At 40.5% G+C, this 9351-nt stretch overlaps 1 pseudogene across 1 annotated transcript; it reads left to right on the top strand.

Moving 5' to 3' along the window:
- Positions 1-7806: 7806 nt before the first annotated feature.
- LOC308624949 (small ribosomal subunit protein uS5-like) lies at positions 7807-8700 on the top strand (annotated as a pseudogene). The gene has a single exon. The product of its transcript is annotated as a small ribosomal subunit protein uS5-like (transcript).
- The last annotated feature ends 651 nt before the right edge of the window (positions 8701-9351 follow it).

The raw sequence follows: 9351 nt of genomic DNA, 5'->3' as shown, positions 1-9351 counted from the left end.
TATCAAATCTGAGGAGGCTATGGGGACCCCTGAATTTATAGCCAAGGCAGTCAGAAGTGGAAGTTGTGGCTGGAGACTCTAGTAAGAGCAGTCTGTGGAGGACTGAGCTCTTAACCTTTGGAATCTGCACTAACACTGGTGGTGGTTAGTGTCAGAACTGTATTGCAGTATACTCCAGTTGGGATTGGAGTGTATATCTAACACTGTATGTTAATAGTTTACATTTCATGTATGGAGAAAGCATGTTAATCCATTTGTCTGCTTTATCCAGCCATCTTATCAGGAATTCTCTCTCATGGCAGTGGACTATGTGATTTTTGCCTTTTGAATACAGCTGATCTGATCAGAGCGGGTGCATGAACTATATGAGCCAGTAAGAGTCTGTCTTATTGACATGTGCATGGAATGTCTATAGAAACACTGAAATGTTAATCTGGTGGTGGTGGTGCTGGAGCAGGAGATGTCGGGTCCAAGCACGAGTTGGAGAAGAATTTCCAGACACAAGGCAGAATGTAAGGAAGACAGAGTTTATTGAAGAGAAGGGTCACTGCAAGAACAGTGGGCCAACTTCCTGGTAGCCAGGGAAGGTCGACAATGAGCATGGGTTGCTTGTCTGTTTTTATAGCCAGGGAACCTGCAAGTCATCTGCTGACTGGGCAGAGTAATGTATACTTTCAGTGTGCTGAGTGGGAGGAAAATGGGGCAAATGTCTCTCCTTATATGGGATGGGAAAGGGACAGGGCATGCTCTGGGACATAACAATGGCCTCATTGTGACAGAGTGATAAGAGTCCTGTAACTCTTTGTTCTGGCAATATTGGTCCTTTGAGTTTATCTTGTTCTTTGTCCTTGGAGCACACCGCAGGAGGTATCTGGCATAGCAAGTACCCAACAGATTTTTGTTGAATGACTACATGAAAGAGGTTTCTGTAACTTTAGGGCTTGAGAGGGCCATTTCCCCATATACATGGAAAACAGAAAAAAGTGAGAAGCAGAGACAAAAAGATCACATGGATTGGGAAATATGGTGAGATAACCACTTTGGACTCCTAAGGATTTTCCTATTCCAGACCTAGTGAGGCCCTTATACATCCTGCTTTGGTTTTCCTTGAAATGGACCTGTGTATTCCCTTTACATTTTCCCATTTGCCCAAGTTAGTTTGAGTAGATTTTGTGTCTAGTGTTTAAGGGTAATTTTCTAGTGATAAAATCATGATTCTCATACAAATATAAAAATAACATGTATTGAAGATTTTACTAACTCTATAGTTAAATGGGGAAACCAGCAAGGTGTTACAACAGATTCAAAGGAGAATCCACACAACAGACACATTTATTGATCAAGAATATTGAAGTGAATTTGCAAACGGCTGTAAAACTGGCTTTTGGGAGAGAGGGAGAATTGCCACACCACTGAACAGAATGTATATGTATGACTCTGGAAAAGAATTATCTGCATTGCTACTTGTTTTCTACAGTTAATTTTAATCTCTAAACAGTTGTAAAATAGTCTAGTCAAAGCCAAAAGTGACTATCTCTATATGATCAGATAATCCCAGCATTATAGCATTTCATTGAGAGTATATCCAGTAATCTCTTTTTGCTTCCTTCACCATCTTAAGTGTTTCCTCATACTAGTAAACAAATGATTCCTGTGTAAAAGAGAGTGTTTCTCATATCTCTGTGTGAGAAAGTTATCCTTTTTGTGAAAGATCTGTACTTATGCAGAGACAAGAAGGGAATACCTGCTGCTACAAAGGCTGAATCAACCCTAGTGACCAAAGGACAATAAAACCCCTTATATCCAATCCCCCAAGCTGACTTTAAGCCACTCAAGTACAGGAAACTTGCTTTATGCCAAGCTGACCTTCACAAAGTATGTGGTAAGAAGTAGGTTAGAGCAAATCAATAGTTGCTAATTGATTGCTTTAAGTTAGCAAATTGAAGTAAGAAATTTGTGACTCTCAGTATTTAAAACAACAAAAACAACAACAGAAACTAAAAACAAGCACTCTCCCTACCCTGCTGTCAGGAATATCAGAAACTGAAGATTCTTGTGATCTACTAAAGGAGTCCAATGAGCTCATTGTCAAACTGTTCTTATATTTTAGGAACATTAAAAACTCTATAAAACATGAACAACTATACAATAAATATAATTTATGCTGTATTTTACATATGGAAAAGAAAGAAGCCTGTAAAAAAAAAAAAAAGAATTTATTGTACAAGGTACTAGGGAAAATGGGCTGATTCTATCTTTTTTTTTCCCTATCCCCTCCCTCAAGCCCAGGAAACTACTGTTAACTTGAAAGGATAAAGGATAACAGCGATCTGATAGTGGTGGCTGCCAAGCACCCAGCTAAATACAGCTAATAAGAGACCTTGAAAAAAGAGGGAGCTCTTCCCAGGAGTGACCGCTGGGGTCGGGAAAGCATGTCCTCCATAGAGGTGAGTTGGTCCAGGGTGAGACCAGTCACTGATCACGGATTTCCCATCTCCAACAGCTGCATGAATGCTTAGGCATGCTCTGGGAAATCAATGTAAGACTAACGAGCTCAGATAGTAAATTCAGAATGCTAGGACACCTACTTGTGAACCCACTGCTCAGCCACAGGGCCCTGTCTCAAAGCCAGCCCGTGTTCTTTCTTCTTGCTCTTAGGCTGTAGCCTTCTTTCTCGCCTTGAGGTGCTGCCATCTTTCAGTTTTCTGTCAAGCTGTAAAGACAAACCTACACCGGGGATTTTCCTCTTCGGGAGTTTTGTTGTTAATCACTACCAGGAACTAAATTAACGTGAAAAACCATGACAGAAAAAAAGGAAGATACAATGTTCTTACAGTAGCCTAGTTTCCGATTTAGTAAATGACAAGAGGAAAACAATTTTAGGATTTTTTTCCTCTACTTTTATTTCTCCAGTGGGGGGAAGGGTGGAGTTCTCCTCCTGCCCCACCTTCTAACTCCACATTTAGATGTAAATGAGACATGAAGATAAAATCCTGGTGCTAGAGTAGATATCTCTTTAATACAAGTGGCAATTTACATTTTTTAGAACCCCTAGAGCTTTTCTTGCCCAGGCAGAATCCATTTGCAGAAGTGAGTTAGTTACCTCCTTTTGGAAAAAATGGAAGAAAAAAAATCTCAGCTGCAGTTGAAATTTGGAGTACCAAATTTTGAAAGGATTAAAAAAAAATTAAGATTAAGAAGCACTAAAGAATACTAATTTTCGGACTTCCCTGGCGGTCCAGTTGTTAAGACCCCACGCTTCCAATGCAGGGGGCGCGGGTTCAATCCCTGGTTGGGAACTAAGAGGCAATGTGCCTCCGGGCGTGGCCAGAAAAAAAAAAAAAAAAGAATGCTAACTTTGGAAAATTTTGCCCAATAATATGGGAATTTCATTTAAGTGAGAAATTCCTCACAAACTGAGGTGAAGTTGGGCTCTGAGTACATAATCAGAAGAGCACTTTCCCTTGGGACAAAAGGGACTCAGTTTGGAGTCCAGAAAAGACCTTATTTTTTGTGACTAAAGAAATTACTCTGGTACTACCTGATACTTGAATAACAGGAAAACTGTATTTTGTGTGATTTTGTAGCAAAGGAAAACTTAGTAATTCAAGACTGTAACTTAACTAATAGGAATGCTGTAGATTGGGTCATGAAGTGGGTGAAGCTTATGTCTGGCCATCTTTCCCTTTCTAATGCTTTCATCTCTTTCAAGTTTCTTTACTATCCAACATCTTTTATGTTCCATGTCCTTCTCAGTTAGCTAATTTCTATTTGTGTTATTCCTTTTTAAGTTATTAGTAATTTAAAAGTGGATTTTTTTTCACTTTAATGTCTTAGTTAATCCATTATATACAAAATACTATTTCAACCAGTAAGTATTTTTAACAACAAGATATTTTACTCTTTTTTTTTTTTTTTTGGTGTTGTCTTCAAAATCCAGTGTCTTAGAGTCTCAGTACGAACATTAACCTTTCATGAGAAAGACTTGATCTGTATTTAGATTTCATAAAATTTATAGTTGAAAAAATAAATTCACATACTCAAGTTCCTAACATACTTAAAATTGTTTTCTAATAACTGAATCAAATGAAGAGTTCTGCAGTTGGTGTTGACTAGGAATTTAGAGAGGTGAAGGAAAGACGAGTGGTGGAATTCTGGCAACATGGCAGCCTGCAGGAGAGATAGCTCTATCTGAATACATACTCTACTTCGTGAGTGATCCTCCTTTCTGCCTCTTCTTTCTACTGAGGTATGCTGACTTACTCACTACCACACAACTGCAATTGCTATTGACTCACTATTTAAAGTATTGAAATTTTGTTACATTCTTATTTTCCTTTCTTCTCTTTCAAGCAAAATATGTCAGGATCTATCATCAATTACTTATACCTTAACTGAAGCTTATTTACATTGTTCTGCCTCTCCCAGATTTAATTGCATTTATCTTTTACTTTTGATAAACCTTCATCTAAGAGACCTAGACACCTAGCCCATGACCCTGATACAGACTTGACTGAGGAAAATAAACCTGATTCATGCCAAATGACGGCTACACACTCTAATCCCACAGCGGGGCTTCAGGGGAGCGGGGCTCAGCAGAGGCAGTTGGATGCTGTAATCTCAAGATGGGTACCAAAGGCACAATGGATCATTTCCAACCAGCTCGGTGCTTATACAGCTGATAGAGCTAGGAATCAGTAGCCAATGATATCTCTCAGAGTATTTCCTTTCCTAGTACGGGCAGATATAGTTTATGATCTTTTGACTTCAAAGACTATCCCATTGGGGCTTCCCTGGTGGCGCAGTGGTTGAGAGTCTGTCTGCTGATGCAGGGGATGCGGGTTCGTGCCCCGGTCCGGGAGGATCCCACATGCTGCGGAGTGGCTGGGCCTGTGAGCCATGGCCGCTGGGCCTGCATGTCCAGAGCCTGTGCTCTGCAACGGGAGAGGCCACAACAGTGAGAGGCCCGCGTACCGCACAAAAGAAAAAAGACTATCCCATTTAGTAACACTCTTTCACTGAGCTCTCAATCTTTGGTCTCTAATAATATTTATTTTTTCTTTTATCTCTTTTCAAAGGAATTTCAGGTGTCAAGGGAGAGGGAGAAGAGTATTTCAGGAGTGGAGTAGTGAGAAGGGTAACCCTCCCATGGCCCCTGAAATGTTACTTGTCTCCATCCGGTGATTTTACCCAGTTGAGAATCACTAAAACTTCCATTTTACCATTAACAAAGATTTGGTCAAGTTTAACATGTTGTTCTTTGTGTTATTAAAGCAATATTAATTTTTATTTGCTCTCCAAATAGAAAATTATAATATGGAATATACTTATTCACACTGCACATACTTTCAGAGGTACAATAAATGTACTATTGATCTGTGCTTTGCTTTCATTCTTCAACATTCATGAAATATGCTAATAATATAAACTTAAAGTATAGAGAAGATTGGTTTTATTCCTTAAACTGTGTGTGTGGTTTGTAATCCAAGATTTTTTCGAGTCGTAGTGAAGTAGCTTCAAACTGAAGATATCAGCTGAATTTTTTTGTGCTGGTGATGACAATAGAAGAATATTAAGAAGTGGAAAGTTGGGACACAAAAACAGAAATATAAATCAATGGAACAGGATAGAAAGCCCAGAGAGAAACCCACGCACCTATGGTCAACTAATCTATGACAAAGGAGGCAAGGATATACAATGGAGAAAAGACAGTCTCTTCAATAAGTGGTGCTGGGAAAACTGGACAGCTACATGTAAAAGAATGAAATTAGAACACTCCCTAACACCATACACAAAAATAAACTCAAAATGGATTCGAGACCTAAATGTAAGACCGGACACTATAAAACTCTTAGAGGAAAACATAGGAAGAACACTCTATGACATAAATCACAGCAAGGCCTTTTTTGACCCATATCCTAGAGTAATGGAAATAAAAACAAAAATAAACAAATGGGACCTAATGAAACTTCAAAGCTTTTGCACAGCAAAGGGAACTATATATATATTTTTTTTCCTTGTATTTTTAAAGGGAACTATAAACAAGACCAAAAGACACCCCTCAGAATGGGAGAAAATATTTGCAAACAAATCAACAGACAAAGGATTAATCTCGGTTCCGACAGTGCCAAGGGCAGACATGATGACCTTAAATGATTTCCTCTTGTGTCAGTTTTGGTAAACTTCAGGAGCTAGGAAATGGTCCACTTTACAGAAATGTTCAAATTTACTGGCATTTCATATATTCTCTGCTATAACATTGTCCTGATTCTTTTGTATATTCTTTACTTATGTTTTTGTTTTCCTTAATCAAAGTGTGTCTTTTAAATCTTTTCAAAGAATATTCTTTGGACTTACTACATCACCTGAATTTTATACGTTTTCTGTTGTATTAAGTTCTGCTCATATCTTTATTTATCTTTTTTCTATGTTCTCAGGGTTTATTGTTTTGATCTTCTGATGTCAATTAAAACACTTGGTTATTCATTTTAATAAATCTTTTTACTTATAAAGAGTTGAACTTTTGAAGATTCCAGCTTACTTGTAAGTTTCTAAGGGTCAGGTCCTCTACATTGTTGCTGGCCTAAGGCTTAGTTCACCATATAGCAATGTATATATTGACCTATTTTCCCCTCGACTTTCTGTGATTCCCTACATCTCACCTTTGTTTGCAGACTAGCCATTTGAAATACCCTTAACTTATTTCACAGCCAATAAGTCTTTGAAATAATGTGTATTTTTTAGAGAAATCTTCTTATATAATTAGGCAGAAAATCTGACCTGCCATAGTTTTCAAAACACCATAACTTCACTCTTCTCAATGATGAATCTGTTGTATTACACAACCTTTGAATATTTAGATTTATAAAAAAAAAAGGATTAATCTCCAAAATATATAAACAGCTCATGCAGCTCAATATTAAAAAAACAAACAACCCAATCAAAAAATGGGCAGAAGACTTAAGTATACATTTTTCCAAAGAAGACATACAGATGGCCAAGAGGCACATGAAAAGATGTTCAACATCACTAATTATTAGAGAAATGCAAATCAAAACTACAATGAGTCAAAAAGAGTCATGTACCACAATGTTCATTGCAGCTCTGTTTACAATAGCCAGGACATGGAAGCAACCTAAGTGTCCATTGACAGATGAATGGATAAAGAAGATGTGGCACATATATACAATGGAATATTCCTCAGCCATAAAAAGAAACGAAACTGAGTTATTTGTTGTGAGGTGAATGGACCTAGAGTCTGTCATACAGAGTGACGTAAGTCAGAAAGAGAAAAGCAAATACCATATGCTAGCACATATATATGGAATCTAAAAAAAAAAAATCGTTCTGAAGAGCTTAGGGGCAGGAGAGGAATAAAGGCGCAGACGTAGAGAATGGACTTGAGAACACGGGGAGGGGAACGGTAAGCTGGGACGAAGTGAGAGAGTGGCATGGACATATATACACTACCAAATGTAAAATAGATAGCTGGTGGGAAGCAGCCGCATAGCACAGGGAGATCAGCTCCAGTGCTTTGTGACCACCTAGAAGGGTGGATAGGGAGAGTGGGAGGGAGACACAAGAGGGAGGGGATATGGGGATATATGTATATGTATAGCTGATTCACTTTGTTATAAAGCAGAAACTAACACACCATTGTAAAGCAATTATACTCCAATAAAGATGTTAAAAAAGAAACTACAATGAGGTATCACCTCAAACCGGTTAGAGTGGGCATCATAAGAAAATCTAGCTTTTTAATTTTTTCCGTAAAGCTTTCTTTTTTTTTTTCTGTAAAAACACCAAATGGCAGATGACACCCATGCTGTAGGAGGGCCCTGAGGGCCCGGAGGCCCCAGGGCCCCTGGAATGGGAGGCCGCGGAGGCTTTGGCAGCCACATCCAGGGCCAGGGCCGGGGTCACGGTCAGGGCCAGGGCCGAGGCCGCGGAGCTCATGGAGGCAAGGCCGAGGACAAGGAGTGGCTCCCCGTCACCAAGCTGGGCCACCTGGTCAAGGACATGAAGATCAAGTCCCTGGAGGAGATCTATCTCTTTTCTCTGCCCATCAAGGAATCTGAGATCACTGACATTTTCTTGGGGTCATCCCTCATGGAGGAGGTTTTGAAGATCATGCCTGTGCAAAAGCAGACCCATGCTGGCCAGTGGACCAGATTCAAGGCATTTGTTGCCATCTAGGATTACAACGGAAATGTTGGTTTGGGTGTGACGTGCTCTAAGGAGGTGGCCACTGCCATCTGTGCGGCTGTCACTCTGGCTGAGCTCTCCATCGTCCCGGTGCGATGAGGCTACTGGGGGAACAAGATCGACAAGCCCCATACTGTCCCTTGCAAGGTGACTGGCTGCTGTGGCTCTGTGCTGGTGCGCCTCATCCCTGCCCCCAGGGTCACTGGCATCGTCTCAGCCCCTGTGCCCAAGAAGCTACTGATGATGGCTGGAATTGACGACTGCTACACCTCTGCCAGGGACTGCACTGCCACACTGGGCAACTTCGCCAAGGCCACTTGTAATGCCATTTCCAAGACCTACAGTTATCTCACTCCTGATCTCTGGAAAGAGATGGTGTTCACCAAGTCTCCATATCAGGAATTCACTGACCATCCTGTAAAGGCCCACACCAGAGTTTCCATGCAGAGGACCCAGGCTCCAGCTGTAGCCACCACATAGTTTTCTATGAGAAAAATAAAGTGAATGAAACTAGTTTAAAAAAAGAGAAAATCTACAAACAACAAATGCTGGAGAGGGTGTGGAGAAAAGGGGACCCTCTTGCACTGTTGGTGGGAATGTAAATTGATACAGCCACTATGCAGAACACTATGGAGGTTCCTTAAAAAACTAAAAATAGAATTACCATATGACCCAACAATCCCACTACTGGGCATATACCCGGGGAAAACCATAATTCAAAAAGACACATACACCCCAGTGTTCATTGCAGCACTATTTACAATAGCCAGATCATGGTAGCAACCTAAACACCCATCGACAGACAAATGGATAAAGAAGATGTGGTACATATATACAACGGAATATTACTCAGCCCTAAAAAGGAAAAAAATTGGGTCATTTGTAGAGACGTGGATGGACCTAGAGACTATCATACAGAGTGAAGTCAAAAAGAGAAAAACAGGGCTTCCCTGGTGGCACAGTGGTTGAGAGTCCGCCTGCCGATGCAGGGGACATGGGTTCGTGCCCCGGTCCGGGAAGATCCCACATGCTGCGGAGCGGCTGGGCCCATGAGCCATGGCCGCTGAGCCTGCGTGTCCGGAGCCTGTGCTCTGCAACAGGAGAGGCCACAGCAGTGAGAGGCCCGTGTACCGCAAAAAAAAAAAA

The sequence above is a fragment of the Mesoplodon bidens genome (genome assembly GCF_964165515.1).
Source record: "Mesoplodon bidens genome assembly, chromosome: 11".
Lineage (NCBI taxonomy): Eukaryota > Metazoa > Chordata > Mammalia > Artiodactyla > Ziphiidae > Mesoplodon > Mesoplodon bidens.
This window is presented reverse-complemented; position numbering and strand designations above follow the sequence as displayed.